The sequence below is a fragment of the Dipodomys spectabilis genome, unplaced genomic scaffold (genome assembly GCF_019054845.1).
Source record: "Dipodomys spectabilis isolate Male_0828 unplaced genomic scaffold, ASM1905484v1 ptg000136l, whole genome shotgun sequence".
In the NCBI taxonomy this organism is placed as follows: domain Eukaryota; kingdom Metazoa; phylum Chordata; class Mammalia; order Rodentia; family Heteromyidae; genus Dipodomys; species Dipodomys spectabilis.
In genome coordinates, this window is record NW_024870813.1 from 12,425,578 (window position 1) to 12,438,042 (window position 12,465).

Genomic DNA, 12,465 nt, shown 5'->3' on the forward strand with positions numbered 1-12,465 from the left:
CAAAAAGAAAAAAGCCGGAAGTGGCGCTGTGGCTCAAGTGGAAGAGTGCTAGCCTTGAGCTGAAGAGCTGAGGGACAGCGCCCAGGCCCAGAGTTCAGGCCAAAAAAAAGTAGTTTAGGGGCTCAACTATGCTTTATAAGGTTAGTTGAAAAAACAAACCAACTTGAAAACCTCATAGAGGAAAGGAAGTGGAGGTTTCCAAACCCAGATAAGCCTCAAGTTTATGAAGCAGAGAAAAAAGAAAAAAAAACAAAGCGTAAAATCTAAAGGCAGTTGAAAAGAAACCCTTCTCACCTTCTCACCTCACTGTGGCCCAGTTTTCTTTTCACTGACTGACTCCTATTTAACTTGGCCAGCACAAAACACGCACCGAGGGTGGTGGCAGACAGGACACCTTCTTAAACAAATGCTCATACCTTCTGGGTAACAGAAAGCCAGAAGGCCGGCTAAAGCTTCCGGGAGCGCGCCTGCTTCCCGCCCAAAGGCGAAGGGGCGTTCCGGGGGCGTGGTCACAGGCCGGGCCAATTCGCTTCTCTGCCCGTCCCTACTCTTTTTTTCTCAGCTTCCACGCCCACGTCTTTTCACCGTGATCCCGGCAGGCCTCGCGGGGAGGACGAGTCACGTGATGGTGGGAGGAGCACAGAGAGGCTGATCCGGGCTGTCTTTGTGGTTGTCAGAGGCGAGCGGCGTTGACGGAGTTGCTGGTGAAGCTGGAGCGGACGGGTGAGTGTAAGACTCAGCGTTGGGAAGAGAAAGCCTTTGAGGGGAACCGAAGCAGGACAACTTGGGCACCTGCCCTTGAGGCCAGCCATTCGGGTGGCCGCGTGAGGCAGTTGTCTCTCGCAGATTCCCTCAGCTTGGGGTGCTGCCTGCGTCCTGCCCTCCTATCCCTTGGGGATCCCGGGTCCCTCAGCCCTGTCCCAGGAAAACTTGTGCACCCGCGTCCGGGACCCTGATAGTCCTGACAGCGTCTCCGGGAGTTCGTAGGCGTGGGCTGGGGGCTTTACGGCGACACCTACGATAAACAGGTAGACTCATCATCCCGTCGGAAAGAGAAATGGAAAATCACTGGGCACCGTCAAGGAGCAAAACCTAGGGCGGCAGGCAGGTCCTTCCCCGGGCCTTTGCATTCTCATTCTCTGTCCATCTGTCCGTCTTCCGGCCACCCAGACTGCCCCCACCCCCGCGATGCCCAGTCTCAAGTTTTCTTCCTATCTTGGTTTTGAGAATGTGAATGTTGGGAAGAGAGTTTGAAGACTGACTGTTTTTAAAGTTGTCATCTCTTGTGATCTTGGGTTTTTAGGGTTTTTCCTAATATAATTTTATCGATATGATTAAGGTGTTGTACAGAGGAGTACCATTTCATAAGATAGAGTATATTTTTTTCTAATTGCACAATATCACCCCTTCCTTCGCTCTTCCCCAGTTTACCCCTCCCATCCCTGCTCACAATTTTCATAGTTCATTTTTCACATAGTGTACACTGAATAGCATGATTGCATTTATTTACCCTTCCTCACTCCCATTCTGTGCCCTCTTTCTCTTAAAAAAAAAAAACAACAACAAACCTCAAAGCAATACCCAACAAGCAACAACAACAAACACATTGGGTTCTTTATCTTACTTTTTACATGCCTGAAAAATACTTGTTCTCCTTGGAAAGAGAGAACATAAATGAACATGAACTCTCTTCATTTAAAAGTAGATATTTCGGCACACTTTTTGCCCCCTTGGAAATGGCTTTGTGTTACAGCATCCTTTCAGGTCTGGTATGGAAGTGGTCCCTGAACTATATGACAAACTGATAAAATTTGAGACAAAAGTGTTAGCTAGGATGATCAACTTGCTGGCTTGCTGGTATGGACAAAGTTAATGAGTTTGTTGAATATTGCCTTACCCTAAGAATTTTAGAACCTACTGCCACTTGTCTGTGAGAAGATGATTCTGACCTTCACCTACTCTGTTCTGTTCTGTTTTGTTTTGTTTTGTTTTGTGACAAGGTCTCATGTGTAGCCCAGGCTAATGAACCTCGTGCTTCAGCCACTCTAGTGGTGGCATGAGCCACCTGGTCAGCTCTCCACTCTTGCCACCACTTTTAATAATCTTTGATTATCTCTTCCACTAACCACTTACTTATGTCAAAAAAGTGTCAGTGATACCTAACCGTACTTCTTGGGAGTCATAAAATACAAAATAGTAACAGAAAATGGAGATTTAAGAATGTTTGCCTGGGAAGAAAAGGGAAAAGTGATAGCAATGAATAAAAGTTAATCATCCGGGCACTGGTGAGCCACCAGCTTATCCTAGCTACTCAGGAGGAGGCAGAAATCTGAGGATCACTGTTAAAAGCCAGCTTGGCAGGAAAGTCCATGAGACTTTTACCTCCAATTAACCACCAGAAAACCGGAAGTGGCGCTGTGGCTCAAGTGGTAGAGCGCTTGCCTTGAGCTGAAATGCACAGGGACTGTGCCCAAGCCCAGCGTTTATCTGTCCGTCTTCCGGCCACCCAGACTGCCCCCACCCCCGCGATGCCCAGTCTCAAGTTTTCTTCCTATCTTGGTTTTGAGAATGTGGAATGTTGGGAAGACCAAGAAAAAGAAATCAAAGCAAGAGAATAAAAACACTTATTGTTGCCTTTTTATGTTCACTGGAATATTTACTACATTCAGTCGATTTTTGTTTATTTTTTGAGACAGTCTTGCTATGAGTCCTGGGTAGCCTGGATTTCCTGGGTTCATCCAATCCTCCTGCCTCAGCCTCCTGAATAGTTGGGATTCTAGATAGATAGGTGGATGGCCAGCTTTATTTAGTACTCTTTACACTCTCAAAGGATGCATCTTGAAATGGACTTACATATATTTAAGATAAAATATCTAATGGTGTATAATTTCTCCCATAATTCAATGTTGTATAAATTATAGCTGAAATATTTAACTGACAAACCTGTGAGATTTTACATTATTTTATGTTACAGAACTAATGTAATGGATATAGTGGTGAAGCCTTTTTTAAACATAACTTTTCTACTTTAAAGTTTTAGTTTTACATTGTGAGCAATTTTATTTTACTGTGACTACGACTGTAGCATTTGCTAAGTATTAGCCATTTTTTACATATAGAGTTTTTCCCCCCCTTTTTTGTTGGTTATTTTTTTGCCAGTCTTGGGGCTTGAGCTCAGGACCTGGGCACTGTCCCTGAACTTCTTTTGCTCAAGATTAGCACTCTACCACTTGAGCCACAGTGCCACTTCTGGATTTTTCTGTTTATGTGGTGCTGAAGAATCAAACGCAGGGCTTCATGCATGCAAGGCAAGTACTCTACCACTGAGCTACCTTCCTAGCCCACAGAGTTGTTTAATGTATTCCACTTATATATGAGAACCATTTTTCTTCTTTTTGGTAGTTGTAGTACTGGGGTTTAAACTCAGAGCCTCACACTTTATAGCACTTGAGCCATACCTCCAGCCCCAAGAACCAATTATTTAAAAAAGGTTTACTACTCAGAACACTTCTGCCCTTGCCCCCTTGCTAAATAAAAACTTTATTTTATGGCAGTGAAAAATGTGATATTTATTTATTTATTGCGGTACTGGAGTTTGAACTCCTACTTATTACCACTAGAATCATATTCTCATCTCTAGGTTGTGACTTAGCTTTTAAAAACATCATTTGTTAACTTATGAAATCTAAAACTCTTTGATTGTATATATATTTTGTAAATAATTTTTTGGTGTTGGTACTGGGGCTTAAACATAGGGGCCTGGAATTCTTGCTTAACTTTTTTGCTCAAGGCTGGTACTCTACCACTTGAGCCATATCTCCACTTCTGCTTGCATATATTTCTTTCATTATTACAGGTATAGTGCCTTTGCTCTAGAGTATTGAGGTTTAATGATGTAAAGTGTGTTGTATACTTGGCTAGTTTGTCCACATTGATTATAGCAGGGTTTTTTTTTTTGTTTCTATTTTTGTTTGGAGCTGAGAACTTAACTCCAAATATTAAATAGACATAATTCCGTATCTTTGGACCCAATGATCATTGCTATTTTTACTGTGGATGAACTTGGCTAAGTAACTGCAGCTTATAAGCAGTAAATAAAATGTTTTAAATATTTAAAAATATGTAATCAATAAGATTAAATGCTTGATTCTTTTCATTATTCTATGTTCAAAGTCTCAGCAGAGGAACCACCATTTTGAACATTATGTGAAAAATACCGTAACTATCACTATTTGCCATTACTGGGTATCAACTTTAAAACTAATTAACATTAACATCTGGTTTTATATCCTTATGCATTATTGTGGTAGCTTATTATATTTGAAGAAGAACTGTAATTAGAATAACACATTTATCTCTCTGTCATGTTTTTGATTGAAAGAAATGTCAGCAGCTCAAGTCAATGGCATTTGAACTTTAATTGCTAACATTGGCAACATAGGGTTCAGTTTAGGTAGTTCCATGTTCTAAATTCCAGCCCTATCATTTCTTAAATTGAGCAGGGTATGTAATGGTTCTGAACGTGAATTTCTTCCTTTTGCAAAATGGAAATAATAATGCATCGCAAAAGTTCTTATGAAGAGTACGTTAACTAGTGTGCCTAGTGTCTGGAACGTAGAAGGTACTCATTGAATATAATTGTCAGTAATAACTGCGGACAGAGCTTGCTGGCTTATGCTTATAATATTGGCTCTTTGGGAAAGCAGAAGAATTGAAGTTCAAGGCCAGCTTGGTGAAAATCAAGCCCTCTATATCAATTAGTAAACCAGGTATGTTGCTGTATGCCCCAAATCTCACCTACATAAATAGTAGGAGGATTGAAATTAGAGGTTGGCAGGGCAATAATGTAAGACCCTATCCAAAAAATAAGTAAAACGCAAGGGCTGGGAGTTTGGCTCAAGTAATAGCTAGAGAACCTGCCTAGCAAATGTTGAGACATTAAGTTCACATCCTGCTAACCACTAAATAATAACAACATATTATAGAATTGTGTCTTATATGATTTTATTTCCCTAATTTCAGATTGTTTAACTCCAACAAATGTAAAATGTATGTGTTTAAAATACATAGCTGTTGGGGAAGGGGAGTGGGGAGTAGTAAGCAGGAGAAAATGAGGGAGGGGGTAACAGTGTTTAAAAAGAAATGTACTTATTACCTACTTATGTAACTAACCCCTCTGTTCACACCTTTACAATAAAATAAAATAAAATATGTGTCTGAGAAATTAAGTAGATTTTTCAGCTTATCTTGATTTTAGCAGATTTAAAAATTCTGTATATCTGCCCATAAACTAGAAGATTTTGTTCAACTACGTAATTATTAGTTGAATACCCAAGTAATGGAAGAATGCCTTATCTGATTATTATCACTTTAGGCCTGGAAATTTTACTGAGAGACTCCTGAACTCAGTAAGGTTTAATCCTAAATGGAAAGTAGCATGTTTTTTTCCACTATAAACTGGTTGAGCATTTGGGAAGTTCAAGTCAGAATTCATAGTGACTTTTGGTAATAAAAATGTTAAAAATGAACTCAGGGCTTTGAACGTAACTAAGCAGCCAATCTGTCATCTGAGCCAGGCCCTATTTTCTTATTCTTAAAGATAAATTCAGGATCTTCTCCTATAAAGAAGTAGTAAAGTTTTGAGACTAGTGGTAGAGCATCAGTTGTGAACAAAAAAGCCAACCTCCAGTACCAACACATTAAGACAAAATGAAACAAAAGTTTCATGACATAAAATTTACCAATACCCATTAGAATGACATTTTAAAAATAGTATTCTATATGCTAAAGAAGCTAGAAAAAAGATTGAACATATTAAATGGACAAGATTAAAAAAAAAAGACATGCACTGAACTCAGAATTAGAAATAATGTCTGAGATGGAAAAATATACTGATTTTTATTAATAGCAGGTTAGACATAAGAGAAGAAAAACTAGCTGTGTACTCATGGCTCATTCTGTTATTAGCTACTCAATTACTAGACTACTTAATAGTTACTCAGAAAGCTGATATTGGGAGAATCATGATTTGAAGGTGAGTCTGAGCAAAAATTCTAGAGACTCCATCTTAACTAATAGCTGGGCACAGTGGGACACCTGCCATTCCAGCTATATAAGGAGCTTAGATCAAGCGGATCATGGTTCCAGGCCAGTCATGGCTAAATAAAACCAACCAACCAAACAACAACAAAACAATGAGAGTCCATCTCAACAGAAAGAAGTAGGTACAGTGGCACATATCTGGCACATTCCCGGCTGTGGCAGGAAATGTCAAATAGGAAAATAGTGGCCCTAGTTGGCCTGTGCCGAAAGTGACTGTCTTCAAGAAAATCAGAGCATAAAGGGCAGGAGGCATGGTTCAAGCTGTAGAGTGCCCGCCTAGCAAGTACAAAGCCCTGAGTTCAAATTCTAGTACTGACCACCAAAAAAAAAAAAAAAAGGAAGGAAGAAAAGAGCCTCATGGGGGCTGGGAAGGTGGCTCAGTGGTAGAGCGCTTGCCTTGCATGCATAAGGCCCTGGGTTCGATTCCTCCGCACCACATAAGCAGGAAAAAAAGCCAGAAGTGGCACTGTGGCTCAAGTGGTAGAGCGCTAGCCTTGAGGTGAAGAGCTGAGGGACAGCGCCCAGGCCCAGAGTTCAGGCCCCGACCGGAAAAAAAGAAAAGAAAAGAGCCTCATGAAGAATACAAAATAATCTGCAGAATTCTTACCAAAAATACTTATTAGACTCAGATCAAACCTTTACATGTAAATTCCTTGCAAAAAAGTAAAAGCAAAAGAGAGCAACTTAAACTGTACCATAACTACTCAGATCCAGAAAATGGAAAATGTTGCAATATGGTATTCAGAAACTCCTGTTGTGGTATGTTTGCACAACATGGTGAATGTGCATAAAACCACTAAAATGTATGCTTAATAATGGTCACAATGGTGTAAGTACATATTACATTTTACATATTCGAGAACCATCTATGGACAGTTGGCCTCCTTCACCTTTGGGCTATTGTTGAATAATGCTGCTGTGAGCAGAGTTGTATCAATATCTGTTTTAATCTCTGTATTTAATTCTTTTGCATATATACCCAGAAGTGGAGTTGCTGACTCATATGATAGCTCTCCTTAACTTTTTTTTTGAGGTTTGCAATATAGTTTCCAAAGTGACTGCACCATTTTATATTCCTATCAGCAGTGTCCTTGCCAACAAGGACACTGTGTTTGTTTTAAATAATAGTATTCTAACAGATGTGATTATTTCATGTTTTATGTATGTGTATATATATGTATACAAATATACATATACACACATCTATAAATATATATTCTTTTTTAAAAAAATAGTATACTAGTTATCCAGGCTGTCCTCAAACTTGTAATTCTTCCTGCCTCAGTCTTCTCAGTCTAGTATTACAAGTATGTACCACACCACACTCAGCCAGTATAATTTAACATATAAGAAAATGAATGTTGTGAGAAGATGGGGGAAGGTTGTATATACAGTAACTATTGTAGATAGAGAGAAAACAATAGGTAATACATGATATTTGAATGGACCTAGATTTGAAAACTCAGCTATTAATTTTGGGATTTGAATATGTCTGGCCTTAGAAACTATTAGGAAATTTGTACCTTTGAATAAGTTTGCTAATGATCATATGTAGGAAAGTATTATAAAGTCCTTTAAGAATATTCTGTTGTCTGTAACTTTTTAATACGTGTCCAGCATAATAACTTAATAGAGAAATAGCTGGAGCAAATATGGTAAAATGTTCATTTTTCAATCTAGATAATGTATACATATGGTATTTATAGTGGTTTTCTTTGAAATTTCTATTTAGCATTTTTATAATAAGCTATAAAATTTTTATCTAATCTCTCCTGGAAAAGAAGCCATTTAAAAAATGCTTTTTAAACAGTATGGAGGTTCCTCAAAAGACTGAACATAGAGCTCTTATATGACCCAGCAATCTTACTCCTATGAATTACCCAAAAGACCACAAACAAGACCACACTAAAACTATGCTTATTGCAGCATTATTTACCATAGCTAAGATATGGAATCAACCCACATGACCCTCAGTATGGATTAAGAAAATGTGGTATATATACACAATGGAATTCTATGCTTCCATCAGAAAGAATGACATCGCCCCATTCATAAGGAAATGGAAAGACTTGGACAAAATTATTTTAAGCAAAGCAAACCAGACCCAAAGAAACACAGCCTGCCTGGCTTCCCTCATTTGTAATAATCAGAATATATCTAGGATATTCTTAACACAGGATCACAATAGCTCAATAGCTATGTGCATATGACTACATATAATGATGCTTATGGAAATGAACTCCAAGAAACGGAAACAAGAGGGTTTTTTGTATATGGTTCGTAGGGTTTTTTGTTGTTGTTATTGTTCCTTTGGTTTATTCCTGTTGTTACTGTTTTGTTTTTTTTTTTAATTTAATTTAATTTTATTTGAGAACATACTGTACAGAGGGGTTACAATTACATGGGCAGGATAATGCATACATTTCTTACCAAGCATTGCAGCCTCCTCCTTTGTTTACCCTTCACCTCCCTTCCCAGCCTCCCCCCTCCCCCCCACCCAATCATACCCCCCCTCCCCCCCCCCACACCGACATTGTAAAGCTGGTTTTGACATGACATTTTGTACTTCTCATTGTTGCAACAGGTCCACCTGAATCCTTAAACGTCTTGTTTGTCCCCATCTCCTCCACATGTTATACTGACATCAAATATAGTGAAAGCGGGGTTACATTGTGGGGGAGGGACATACAAAGCAACAAAGAAATAATCTTATAAATGCGTTAGAAACACATGCATGAAAGAAACAAAAACATTAAAATACATATTTGAGGGTTCGTTTTCCTAACATCACATTATCTGACCTTTTCCGCTTGCCTCATACCTATACTAGATATTGCAAATAAGGGAAACCATGGGACCTATGTTTCTTTGGGCCTGGCTTACTTCACTTAATATAATTTTTTCCAAGCCTTTCCATTTCCTAACCAATGGGGAAATGTCATTCTTTCTGATGGAGGCATAGAATTCCATTGTGTATATATACCACATTTTCTTGATCCATTCATCTACTGAGGGGCATCTGGGTTGGTTCCATATCTTAGCTATGGTAAATAATGCTGCAATAAACATAGTTGTGCTGGTAGCTTTAGTGTGGTCTTTTTTGTAAACATTAGGGTAAATGCCCAAAAGTGGGATTGCTGGGTCATAGGGGAGTTCTATGTGAAGTCTTTTGAGGAACCTCCATACTGCTTTCCAAAGTGGTTGAACAAGTTTACATTCCCACCAACAATGAAGTAAGGTTCCTTTCTGTCCACATCCCCTCCAGCATCTGTTGTTGTTAGAGTTCTTGATTTTTGCTGTTCTAACAGGAGTGAGGTGATATCTCAATGTTGTTTTGATTTGCATTTCTTTTATGGCTAGGGATGTTGAACATTTCTTCATGTGTCTATTGGCCATCCTTCTTTCTTCTTCAGAGAAGCTTCTCTTTAAGTCTTTCGCCCACTTACTTATTGGGCAGTTGTTTCTTTGAGGATTTGTTGTTGGGTGGTTTAATTTTTTGAGTTCCAAGTATATTTTAGATATGAGACCCTTGTCCGTTGTATGGCTAGTAAAGATCTTCTCCCAATCCGTGGGCTTTCTATTGATCTTGCTAGCTATGTCATTTGCCCTGCAGAAGCTCTGCAACCTTATACAATCCCATTTGTCCAACCTTTCTTTGATTTGTTGTGTTTCCGGGTCTCTATTCAGAAAATTTCGGCCTGAGCCAAGGAGACCTAGGGTTTCTCCTATTCCATCCTGTAATGTTTTCAGAGTGTCTGCTTTGAGTTCAAGGTCTTTGATCCATTTGGAGTTGATTCTGGTGCAGGGTGATATAAAAGGATCTAGGTTTAGTTTTCTACATGTAGTTAACCAATTTTGCCAGCACCATTTACTGAAGAGGATGTCTTTCTTCCATTGTATTGTTTTAGCTCCCTTATCAAAGATTAGATGGCTATAGGTCTGTAGGTTCATTTCTGGGTTTTCAATTCTATTCCATTGGTCCTGAGGTCTGTTCTTATGCCAATACCAAGCTGTTTTGATTACTATGGCTTTATAGTAGAGTTTGAAATTTGGTATTGATATTCCTCCAGCAGTGTTCTTTCCGTTGAGGAGCGTTTTTGCTATTCGGGGTCTTTTATTGTTCCATATGAATTTTTGGATTGCCTCTTCTATTTCCTTGAAGAATGAGGGTGGAATTTTGATAGGTATTGCGTTGAATTTGTAGATAGCCTTGGGAAGTATTGCCATTTTCACGATGTTAATCTTTCCAATCCAGGAGCATGGGAGGTTTTGCCATTTTTTAAGTTCTGTGTTGATTCCTTTTTCAAGATTTTAAAGTTTTCATCATAGAGGTCCTTCACTTCTTTAGTTAAGTTAATTCCTAGGTATTTTATTTTTTGTGGGGCTATTACAAATGGAGTTGCTTTCCTAATTTCAGCCACACTTTTTTCATTGTTGGCATACAGAAAAGCCATTGATTTTTGGGGGTTAATTTTATAACCTGCTACTTTGCCAAAGTTTTGAATCAGTGTTGTTACTGTTTTTGATTTCTGTATACTTGGTCTTGTATATAAGTTTATCTGATTTGGGGAAGGAAGGGGAATCACAGAAATGGTAGGACAAAGGGTGAACCAATGCAACAGTGATACTAACTAGACACTATGTTGGAAATGAACTTTACAAGTTAGAGGGAAGGAGAGTTGGGGGGAGGGGCGAGGAAACAGGTGAAAACGAGAGGATAGCACTGTTCAAAAAGAAATGTATCCATGACCTGACCTATGTAACTGTAACCCCTCTGTATATCATCTTTACAATAAAGTTAAAAAAGAAAACATCATGCTTTTTAAATACTGTGCAGATAAAAATGAGTTTCAGAACCATATAGACAAACACTGCAAATTAATTCAACCTCCCCCCTCCCCCAACCCAGTCCTGGGTCATGAACTCAGGGCCTGGGCACTGTCCCTGAACTTCTTTTGCTCGAGGCTAGCACTCTACCACTTGATCCACAGCACCACTTCTGGCCTTTTCTGTTTATGATTCTGAGGAATCAAATCCAGAGCTTCATGCATGCTAAGCAAGCACTCTACTACTAAGCCACATTCCCAGCCCAAACATTCTTTTTAAATTGTTATTATAAAGGTGATGTACAGAAGGGTTAGTTATATAAGTCAGGTAAAGAGTACATTTTTTTACAAAGGCTCAATAGCTTAGCTATGTGCATATGACCGTATAAAATGATGTTTAAAGACTATATATTTTTTGATAATATCACCCCTTCCCTTGCTCAAAATGAAACATTCTAACCTTATAAACCTAGGCAGTTTGTTGAAGCTTGGTTTCTGGTTGCTTTCACCAGTATTAAACTCACATTGATTTCTGGAACATGGGGTGATGGCAATCAATTACTAGATCTGGTTTGTTCCCACTTCGCTAGTAACTAGCTTCGGTGCTCTTGAGGAAGTCACCTAAAGAATCATCTTCCTTAGCCTATTTCCTTTCATGTTGAAATGTTGAACAGTTCTAAGCTCTCTTTTAGAGAGATATTGTAGTATATATTTAATATTGTAATATGTAATATTGTATATATTTAATCTATGTTTGAGTGTTTTGGGGCATATTAAATCCTCTGTCAAAAATAATTGAATTTTTCTTTTTTTCAAACAAAAACCTTTCTTAATCTAATGACTTTTCTGCTTTCTTGTGGCAGCAGGAACTATTCTTACTAAAAATAAATTTGTTATGATCCCTCCTTTGACTAGTAAAATAGAGCTAAAATAAAACAATATACTTCGTTTACTTGATGTTCTCTACTTGCCCCTTTATTTTTGCTCTCTAATCTTCTCTATCCTAGTTTATGCCCACAGAAGTAGACCTTTAGATTCTATAACCACAGGCTTTTTTCTCTCCTCTTCCAATTTCTGGTAGCGTTTGACCAAGATAGAAGAGAAGAATGAGACCTGGATGTTTCCTTGGCTCTCTCCTGGCTAGTTGGTGCTAGCTATATTCCTCTGTGTCAAGTATCCACACAGCTTAGCTCATGTCAGGTTGCTCTCTCCTAAAGCTATAGTGACAACCCAGTGAGTCCATCTTCCCTAGTGCTTAGTGGCTTTCAGATACTTAACTATCTCTTAATGGTTTTTGTTAATTATGCCCACATCTTTATAAACAGCCCTTTGATTAAATTCTCTTTATACTATATTAGTAATTTCTGTCCTTTTATAATTTTAGATCTCAGATCAATGATAAATCAATTACCATATTCCTCACAGTAAGCTTTGGGGACTAGCTTGGAGGTTTTTTTTCTCCTTTGTTATACTGCAGTAACATCTACATAATATTAAATTGATGTTTTGACCACGTTAAGTGTACAGTTCAGTGGCA

The 12,465-nt window shown here is 38.5% G+C and overlaps 1 protein-coding gene across 1 annotated transcript in view; it reads left to right on the forward strand.

Annotated features, from left to right (window-relative positions):
- Positions 1-623: 623 nt before the first annotated feature.
- The window catches only part of Micu1 (mitochondrial calcium uptake 1), a 157,139-nt gene continuing 145,297 nt past the window's right edge, over positions 624-12,465 (forward strand). Inside the window, exon 1 of the mRNA XM_042690321.1 lies at positions 624-723. The gene's annotated coding sequence lies outside the window, so the exon portion shown is untranslated. The remainder of the gene's footprint in view (positions 724-12,465) is intronic.